We start from the raw sequence: 10,815 nt of genomic DNA, 5'->3' as shown, positions 1-10,815 counted from the left end.
TTTAACTTATAGAGTCCGCTCCTGATCATTGCTTTTTATCATCAAACAATATTTTAGCAATTTTTTTATTTACTTAAGAACCTTATTATATTTAATTTGGCCCTCATGAAAAAAAAATTTCTGACTTCACCATTGTTCACACAAATTTTTTTTTTTTTTTTTCATTGACAATTAGTTGCCTAGAAAATTACTACGGGAAAGAGTGTGACAAGGTTATGATAGTAAAATTAGGAAAAAGTTAATCAATTCCCTAGAGACATTAATGTAAGACTTTTATATATATATATATATATATATATATATATATATATATATATATATATATATAAACTAACTTTTTGAACAGTATTTTTAAATATATTTGTAGGGGTATTGGGCCCAGTAATTTATGAAGGACGGCCCAACGAGGTCTTTTGGGCTAGAAACCCAAATCCGAAAACATCAAAATGATCGTGGAGTATTTAAGTGTCCCATACCGTCCGAGGAGTAGATTTGTCCTCGGAATGTTAAGCCGAGGATACAAAGTATACGTGGAGGACAGTAGAAAGAGCGGTGGAATGTCTAAAGTAAAGCTGCTACCACCGCCCATATATTAAAGACTCTGTAATTGATACGCTGACAGTATAGATGGAAGGATGGGACCTGAGCATAGAGCTTGGAACTTGGTCCCAAATCCCAGCGGGCTTTAGGGAAGAATGGATGGGACAAATATCCAAAAATGAGGGTTGCAACCATAAAGTGGAAGATGATGAAGAGAAGAGGAGGAGTATAAAAAGGAGGGAAGGCATACGAAGAAAGGAGAGGCTTTTTGAGAAAGAAAAAGTGTATGATAATCAATATTTGTATCCAAACTTGAGAAATACTATTAGAAACTATCCTCGGAAACAGTCCGAGGAGGAATTCTCAGTCTTACTCTTTGCAAACGATTCTTTGTTTTGTTCCATTGGGTCCAAAGCCCGTTCTTTTTGTAATTGTCTAAGCCATCCTTGAAATCTAAATTACAAACCCATCCTCTACAAATTCATTGTGTAGAAAGGCCTTTCAAGCCCATTTTTCCTCCCAGTCGTGGTTTGGAAATTTGAATTGTGTCCTTACAATTGGCGCCGTCTGTGGGAATTTAGTCTTTAAGGAAGTTTAGGACATCATGGTAGGATCAGGACCACAACGCAGTGCGGAGTCCGTGGGCTCTCAGCGTGAGGATCACTCCTTGCATCCTGATCACGGAGAGAACCGAGAAGGAAGTGTACATACTACACACACCATCAGAAGTGCAAGTCATTCGCAAGGAGGAAGCAGAGCTCCTTATGAAAGAAATGCCAGGGCCATGCAGAAGGAGATTGACGGCCTAAAGAGGAGATTGCGCCACGAAAGGCGAAGGAGAACTCCTCCGGTCTCTGACCCCTCTTCGGAAGGATCCGAGGATGACAATTACGGGCAGAGATCCAGAACTCCCCAGGTGAATATGTCTCTTCCGAAGAAGACAATCTGCATGGGAGGCGTGGCGGAGACTGCCCACAGGGGCTTAGGAAATGACGCAATGGGAAGAGCATTACACCAAATCTCGGATCACCCTTCGCGCGCGGTGGAGGAAGGAAGGTTGCCTCGGCGCTTCACACAACCGGCCTTCACTCTTTACAATGGTCGGACGGATCCTGTGGAGCACGTAAGCCATTTCGGCCGAGAATGGCGAGTGCATTCCCGAGGAATGAAACTTTGTTATGCAAGATTTTTCCTTCTAGCCTAGGGCCTGTAGCCATGAGATGGTTTGACGGCTTAAGGGCAGGCTCCATTGATTCTTTCAAAGAGCTTACTAGGGCATTTGGTTCTCGTTTTATCACGTGCAGTAGAGTTCCTCGTCCATTGGATTCTTTACTATCCATGGCCATGAGGGAAGGGGAAACCCTGAAAACATATTCGGACCGGTATTGGGAAATGTTCAACGAAATTGACGGAGACTTTGACGATGTAGCAATAAGGACCTTCAAGGTCGACCTACCAACGGAGCATGACTTGAGGAAATCCTTAACGAAGAAACACTCGAAGCGTACGTCGAAGTGATGGATCGCATCAACGAGTACAAAAGGGTTGAGGAAGATCGCAACGGGAAAAGGCAAGGCAAAGGTTATCCCACAAGAAATGAGGGATTTCAGTTCGGACCGATACAACAACGGATAGGCTGCGCGGGATTTTTCCGGCCTGGTCGTCTGTATATCCCCACAAGTGGTCAACACCGTCTTCGGGGAGCCGGTCAGCCATTGTTGGAGAAAATAAGGCATGAGCCTTTTTCAAATGGCCAAATAAAATGGCGGGGGACCCTTTTGAGGCAGCAACCAAAATCTCCTGCCATTATCATCGGGAGAGAGGTCATACCAGGAGGATGTCGCACTTTGTGGAATCATCGAACAATTGGTTAAAGAGGGAAAGCTGGAGCGGTTCGTACCAACCCAAGGCGAGGAAACCAATTCGAGTGGCAAACCACGACGGTTCTTCATCCAAACCTCCTTCTAGGTACTATCAATGTCATTTTTGCGGCAGCACCTGGTAGGAGTAGCTCGCTCCTTTCAGGGTAATGTCAGTGGCTCGAACATTGGCCGAAGAGTCACGGGATCAGCCGAAGAGGATTAAGGCAAGTATCCTGCCAGTCCTAAGTTTCTCTGAAGAGGACAAGATGGGGACCATCCAGCCTCATGATGATGCCTTAGTGGTAACCCTCAGAATAGGGAACTATGATGTAAAGAGGGTAATGGTTGATCAAGGCAGTGGCGCAGATATCATGTACCCTGACCTATTTAGAGGCTTGAAGTTAAGAGTTGAAGATCTTATGCCATAAGACTCACCCTTGATAAGCTTCGAAGGGAGAGCTGTCATTCCAAAGGGACAAATTAGACTGCCAGTGCAATCAGGTCCGGAGGTGGTAGACGTAGATTTCATCGTGGTCGATGCTTATTCTCCCTATACAGCTATTGTGGCAAGACCTTGGCTGCATACGTTAGGGGCTGTTTCCTCAACCTTGCATGTCAAAGTCAAATTTCATTCTGGAGACCAGGTGGTGGAGTTACTTGGGAAAGTTCGATCTGTGGCTCGACAGTGTGTCACGGCTGCAATTCTGCGTCGACCAGAACCAGACTCCTCGACCTCGGCTAACGGAGAGACATAGCAATCAAAGTCTCTTCACACAGCCGAGGTAGATGAAGCGGTATGTGAAGAATTGGAGAAAATTCTCATAGACAGTGATCCTGAGAAGTTCTTCTAGGTTGGAGTTCAAATGCCGCAGGAAGAGAAGACAGAGCTGATTTTACTTTTAAAGAAAAATATGGATGTATTTGCTTGGAACGCGTATGAGGCCCCTGGAGTTGATCCGAACTTCATATGTCATCATTTAAAGGTCAATCCAACTGCATGCGAGGAGGCAACCACCTCGGAGGTCCTCCAAAGAACATTCCGAGGCCGTAAAAGAGGAAGTGCTCAAACTCAAAGAGGCAGGGGCTATCAAAGAAGTGTTTTATCCTGAATGGTTAGCCCATACGGTGGTGGTGAAAAAGAAGAATGGGAAGTGGAGAGTTTGTGTAGACTTCACGGATTTAAACAAAGCTTGCCCAAAGGACTCATTCCCGATGCCTCGGATTGATCAATTGGTTGACGCTACTGTTGGACATCCTCGGATGAGTTTTCTTGATGCTTTCCAAGGTTACCACCAGATACCTTTAGCCGTTGAGGACCAGGAGAAGACTGCATTTGTCACTCCGACAGGGAATTATCACTATAAGGTAATGCCCTTTGGTTTGAAAAACGCAGGAGCTACCTACCAAAGGATGATGACGAGAATGTTTGAGGCCCAGCTAGGGAAAACTATTGAGGTTTACGTGGATGACATGGTGTTAAAGAGTAAAGAAGTTTCTGCACATCTGGAAGATCTAAGCAACACTTTTCAGAAGCTGAGAGAATATAAATTGCGGCTCAATGCCTCTAAATGCTCTTTCGGTGTAGGATCGGGCAAGTTTCTAGGATATATGGTGACTCACCGGGGAATTGAAGTGAATCCTGCTCAGGTTAAGGCAATAAACAGCTTACACCCACCTCGGAATCCTAAAGAAGTGCAAAGACTAACAGGTATGACTGCTGCTCTCAACCGATTTATATCCCGGTCCGCGGACAGATGCAGACCTTTCTTTCAATTATTAAATAAATGGAAAGGTTTTGAATGGACCGAGGAGTGCGCAGTGGCTTTCCAACAGCTAAAAGAATATCTCTCGAGACCACCAGTTATGTCTCGACCAGAAGTGGATGAAATTCTGTTTGCATATATTGCGGTGGCCAACCATGCAGTTAGTTTGGTTCTTATCCGAGATGACAATAACATCCAGAGACCGGTTTATTATGTAAGTAAATCTCTGCACGAGGCCGAGCTGAGTTATTTACCGGAGAAAGCTATCTTGGCGGTGGTACATGCTACACGAAGACTTCCCCATTACTTCCGATCTCATACGTTGTTGTTCTTACACGAACTCCCTTTTAAATCAATTCTGCGAAGTGCAGATTATATGGGAAGAATTGCCAAATGGGGAACTGTCTTAGGAGCTTTCGATATCAAGTATATGCCTCGCACCTCTATAAAGGGGGACGGTCATCGCGGACCTTGTGGCGGAATTTGTTGAGCCTTTGGTAGACGACTATCCAGAAGGCATGGGTACAAAATCAGTAGGCATGATTTCGTGTGAAGGGCCTCCATTATGGAAAGTCCATGTTGATGGAGCAATCGAGAGGGGTCGGGTATAGGACTAGTTTTGATATCCCCGAGGAATTACTTTTGAGAAATCTTTGAGATTAGGGTTCTCGGCCACCAACAACGAAGCAGAGTATGAGGCCGTCCTCGCAGGGATGAACATGGTTCATAAAATGGGAGGAAAGACGGTGCAAATGTTCTCGGATTCACTATTGGTGGTAGGCCAAGTAGAAGGGAAGCTAGAAGCAAGGGATTCCAGAATGCGAGAGTACCTAACCCAGGTCAGGTATATGCAATCTAAATTTGAGTCTTTTTTACTATTGCATGTATCCAGATGTGGCAATACCCATGCCAACTCATTAGCCGCGCTCGCAACGTCCTCGGCACAAAGTCTACCACGAATTATCCTTGTTGAAGATCTGTTGAAACCCACTGGGACGGACGGTAACTCCACTCAAATTCTCCAAATTAGGATTGGGCCTAGTTGGATGGATCAAATAGTAACATTTCTCAGAAATGACATCCTGCTTGGAGAAAAGACTGAAGCAGATAAAGTTCGCAGGAAAGCCACTCGTTTTTGGTTATCCGAGGACCAGAAATTGTACAAACGTTCCTTTTCCGAACCATATTTGTTATGTATACACCCCGAGGCAACGGAGCTACTTTTGGAAGAGTTACACGAAAGGATTTGTGGAAGTCACACAGGGGGAAGGTCTTTGGCTCACAGAGCCCTCACTCAGGGCTATTGGTGGCCAAATATGCAGAGAGAAGCGCAAGATTATGCAAAGAAGTGCGACCAATGTCAAAGGTTCGCTCCGAATATACATCAACCAGGGGGAGTCCTGAATCCTCTATCTAGCCCATGGCCTTTTGCTCAATGGGGCTTGGACATTGTTGGACCCTTCCCCAAAGCAACAGGAAACAGGCGGTGGCTTCTCGTGGGAACAGATTATTTCACCAAATAGGTTGAAGCTGAGCCATTATCAAATATCAGAGACATGGAAGCAAAAAAGTTTGTATGGAAGAATATCGTTACCAGGTTCGGCATCCCTCACACTCTCATTTCAGCTAACGGTTTACAATTTGATAGCAAAGCCTTTTGGAAATACTGCTGTGATCTGGGCATTACGAACAGATATTCCACTCCGGCTTATCCCCAAGGAAATGGACAGGCCGAGGCTGTCAACAAAGTAATAGTGAGCGGACTCAAAAAGAGGTTGGGTGACGCCAAGGGGAAGTGGGTGGAAGAACTGCCACATGTTTTGTGGACGTATCGAACTACACCACGAAGATCCACAGGTGAAACACCTTTTGCCATGACTTATGGAGCCGAGGCAGTAATACCATTAGAAACTGGGTTCCCAACCCTGAAGAAAAGCTCTTTCATTTCAGATAGCAATGATGATCTATTAATGAGAAACTTAGACTTAGTTGAGGAACGACGAGAAAACGACATGGTTCAACTAGCTTATTATCAACATAAGCTCAAGCAGGGATATGATTCTCATGTGAAACTTCGACCTCTTGGACCTGGTGACTTAGTGTTAAGGAAAGTTTTGGGTACGACGAAGAATCCTGCGTGGGGAAAATTGGGGCCCAACTGGGAAGGACCTTATCGTATTACTTCGGTCGCAGGAATAGGGGCCTACAATTTGGAAGATTTGGACGAACGTGTTGTACAACGTCCCTGGAATGTAAATAATCTACGAAGGTACAATTATTAAATAAAAGGCACTTCGGCCGTTTTTTGTTGTAAACTACATTATATTCATTATCTTCGTTCGTCTAAGTATCAAGCTGAAACTTGGTATGCCTGGATCCTCGGACCACATACCTCGTCTAAATTGATACTCTTTACTAAGTGTTAAACAGAACCTAAGTTACGTCTGGTCCTCGGATCATCTACTTTGGGAAAATTAACATTTTAAGTTTATTCGTCTAAGTATCAAGCTGAAACTTGGTACGCCTGGATCCTCGGACCACATACCTCATCTAAATTGATACTCTTTACTAAGTGTTAAACAGAACCTAAGTTACGTCTGGTCCTCGGATCATCTACTTTGGGAAAATTAACATTTTAAATTTATTCGTCTAAGTATCAAGCTGAAACTTGGTATGCCTGGATCCTCGGACCACATACCTCGTCTAAATTGATAGTCTTTACTAAGTGTTAAACAGAACCTAAGTTACGTCTGGTCCTCGGATCATCTACTTTGGGAAAATTAACATTTTAAATTTATTCGTCTAAGTATCAAGCTGAAACTTGGTATGCCTGGATCCTCGGACCACATACCTCGTCTAAATTGATACTCTTTACTAAGTGTTAAACAGAACCTAAGTTACGTCTAGTCCTCGGATCATCTACTTTGGGAAAATTAACATTTTAAATTTACTCGTCTAAATTGATACTCTTTACTAAGTGTTAAACAGAACCTAAGTTACATCTGGTCCTCGGATCATCTACTTTGGGAAAATTAACATTTTGAATTTATTTATCTAAGTACCAAGCTGAAGCTTGGTATGCCTGGATCCTCGGATCATTTACTTGGGAAAAATTAACACTTCTTTTCTTTTTTGTCAAAAACATCAGATACTTAAAATGCATCACTTAATGCAATTCCCGGCATAATTAAACCTTCCTGGAGTATCAATTTCAATTCAAGTTGTTGCTAATAACTTTGGTAAAAGACCAAGAGATGATATTTATGGAATGATATGATCAAAACAGAGCAAAAAGTAAGAATCATCTAAACAAGTAAAACAACATTCGTGCTTATATTAAATTCAAAATAAAGTACTTTTTCAATCACATTTAGAAATTACACTTAGAGATAAAATAAAAAAAAAAGGAGGAAGGCAGCAGGCATTCATTGTTTCAGCTTGATCTTCAGAGGGCCTTTGGGGTCTTTAGGAGATGGAAGCTGGACCGAGGACTCAACGGCAATTCCTTTGCCTTTGGGATCATCTATCAAGGGTATTGGATTAGCTTGATCACCCAACTCATCCTTTGAAGATTCCCGAAGGTCACTTGAGGGCTGTACGTCTTCAAGCGCCTTTTCTTGTACTGGATCGACTTGCTTAGGAGCATCTTCAGGAAGAGTTGAATCCTCAACCAAATCACCCCCCTTATCCTCAGATGATCCCTGGGCAGCTTCTTGGGCAACTTCAGGAATGGAAGAAGCGCGAATTGCGGGAGGATAGTAGACACTCTCTGCTTTCCAAAGAGTGGAAGAGGCATCAACCCCAGCTTGGGAAAGTGCCTCATTCCACACTTGGAGGCAGTAATGCCTACATACCTCGGGAACTTGAGCCTTGAAAGTTTCGGTGACCTCCTTCACGCCTATATCATAACCGTCTTGTTCGGCTTGGTCCCTTGAGATCTCGGCCTCTTCTTTTGCTTTCTCGGCCTTTTTCTTCTCCTCAATGGCTTCCTCTTTGCCCTTGATGGCTTCCTCTTTGGCCTTCTCAGACTCGTTCAGATCTTTCTTGAGATCCTCTATGAGCCTTCGTCGCTAAGAGGTTGTTGTCGGCTTCACGGAGCTTTAGGCGCTGATCCTCGGCTTGATTAGTCGTTGTCTTCGGTCGGCCTCCAAGCACCTTATCACTCTCTGCCTTGGCCAACTTTGGCTTTGTGACCTCCTGCGGTTCTTTCTTGTGAAGGTCCGAGATCTTTTGGGCGGTTTCACGCCCGGCTTCCTCGGCCCTCGGAGATTTGTAGGAGTTGATGGCAATCTCCTCTCGCCTATGGGCGGTTGAACGGCCTACGAACAAAACATATAAAAATTAGACATATGTAGATAGGAAATAAAAACAAAAGCCAAGGTTTTAGAGAAAGAAAACTTACCATTGCAAGCTCCTTCTTCAAAGTCATGAAGACGGTATGGTCCCTTTTCTTTCTCGGCTGCAACCATATCCTCGGGGAGTAACGGCGCCCTGCTCCAATGCATCCGCGACGCATGCGTTGTCCCTTCATCGGAATTTCTAATGGGACGCATCCACGGTAATGACCTCGTCGTCCATAGACATGTCGGGGAGCCATACGGGGGCGCGCACGGCCACCTTGGTCAGTTCTTCTTTCCGACCTAGTCTGTATAGTGCGGGCCTGCTTTCCACCCTTTTCCACCTCGGGCTCCTTGGAAACAGAGCCCTTTCCTACCTCCACCACTTCCTTTCCTTTCGGCTGATCCCTTTTTCTTTTGAGATCAGCTATGTTGGTGCGTTGAGTTTGGGAGGATGGGGGAGGAGGAGGAAGCCTAGCTTCAGGGCCTTTGTCAGCACCCTTTTCTTGAGTCCGAGGGCGCACCTCTTTTGGTGGTTCTTGGACTCGAAGGGCCTTATCAGTGCCCTCAAGGACATCCTTTAGGCTGGGCTTAATCTTTCGTTGAATGCCCATATTGTCAAAATCTTCAGTAGTAGCCTTTGAGATATGGGTAGAGGTACCGAGGATGGAAGTTGAATCTTCAAGAGAGTAGGGTTGATTAAAAACCTCAAACTCGTCCTCGGAATCTGATACCTCAACTATTTCTTCTTCTTCTTCCTTTACAGTGGAGTGGGAAGACGCGGCCTCACCAAAGGTTAATTTTGTGGAGAAAGGAACTGTGGGAATCCCAACCGGAACGAATTGTGGTGGTTGGATTGGTTGGGTGACCAAGGTGCCTTGAGGAATGGTAGTCCCCTCCGGTAGCAAGAAACCTTCAACAGCAACACTGATCCGAGGAAGACGAGGATCGTGGGCTTTGATCACGCACTTCGGCGCCTGAAAAGCTTTGGATATTGGAGTGTAGCCGAGGATCAGATGAGCTGCTCGGAGTTGGCCGTCAGTGTGCACAAAAACCTCAGCTTGTAGGATCCTATCCAACCGTCGAAGTCAACGAGATTGGGATGACGATCCGCGGCGTGTGGATCTGTAGAGTTATCCAAGTAAAAGAGGGTAAGAATAAGTAAAAAGACAGAGGATAATAGTATGTAAAAGAAATTTCACCTGGAGTCCCTTCCCTTGTCGGACAGGGGAGGCCGTCGTGCCAATTTCCTGATATGATCAGGAAGTCGTTTTTTAGGCCCTTATTTGATTCAGGCAGACATTGAATTAGCCTAACTTCTGGGTATCTAGATTTTAGGTAATACTCGTCTTTTTTGCTTAGGTAATGGAGGTTGTAAACCCAGTTCACGTCGTGGTGAGTGAGCCCTAAGTTCATCTTCTCATTTAAGGCATCTATGGAACCTAGGATCCTAAAGACATTTGGGGCGCACTGGGTGGGAGCTAATCTAAAAGCCCTAAGATAATCCCTAGTCACGGTTCCCATGGGGATTTTCATTCCCCCTTCGATGAACGCAATCATCGGGATTACGACTTCCCCCGTTTTTCTTTTTGTATAATACTCTTCCTCGTTACAGTACCTAATGGATACATCCGAGGGAATTTTGTACTTAACCTTAAACTGCTCTATTTTTTCGTTTGAATCTACCAGGGACGCAAATCTACCCATTCTTTTTTTTGAAAAAAGGGGGGGGGTGTGAAGAAAACTAACTACGCCGAGGATGAAAGACACAGTGAAAAAGAGAAGACGGGAAGGAAAAGAAACAAAAAGCTGATAAGGAGGGGAAAGAGTATTGAAGAACTTACTTTTAAAAAAGAAGAAAGCACGTCACCTTGGACAGAGTACTTGATAGAAAGAGAGAGTACGGGGAGATGGAAAGTGTGGCAGGTACGTTATGAGGTTTATTATCATGTGAAGAATTTTGAAGAAAATTAGTATTTATATGTCAAAAGGTGTTTTGAAGTGGGCGAATTCCCGCCTCAACACAGGAATCGCTCTCGACCGTTGGATATGTGTCATATCAATGAAACGTGGGGGACATAGAAGCGCCAATAATAAATTTGGGGGCGTTTCGCATACCGAAGCATCGGGAACACGCGATGGGTAATTCAGAAGTTATTTCCGTTAGTAATATTCCAGGATTCTGCAGGGTAAAAAGGTCTTTTAAGTCGAGATCCTATTTTCCTCCCGAGGTGAAAGAAAAATAAAGAATCTCGAGGGGCTATTGTAGGGGTATTGGGCCCAGTAATTTATGAAGGATGGCCCAACGAGGTC

The sequence above is a fragment of the Castanea sativa genome, chromosome 5 (genome assembly GCF_040712315.1).
Source record: "Castanea sativa cultivar Marrone di Chiusa Pesio chromosome 5, ASM4071231v1".
Classification (NCBI taxonomy): domain Eukaryota; kingdom Viridiplantae; phylum Streptophyta; class Magnoliopsida; order Fagales; family Fagaceae; genus Castanea; species Castanea sativa.
This window is presented reverse-complemented; position numbering follows the sequence as displayed.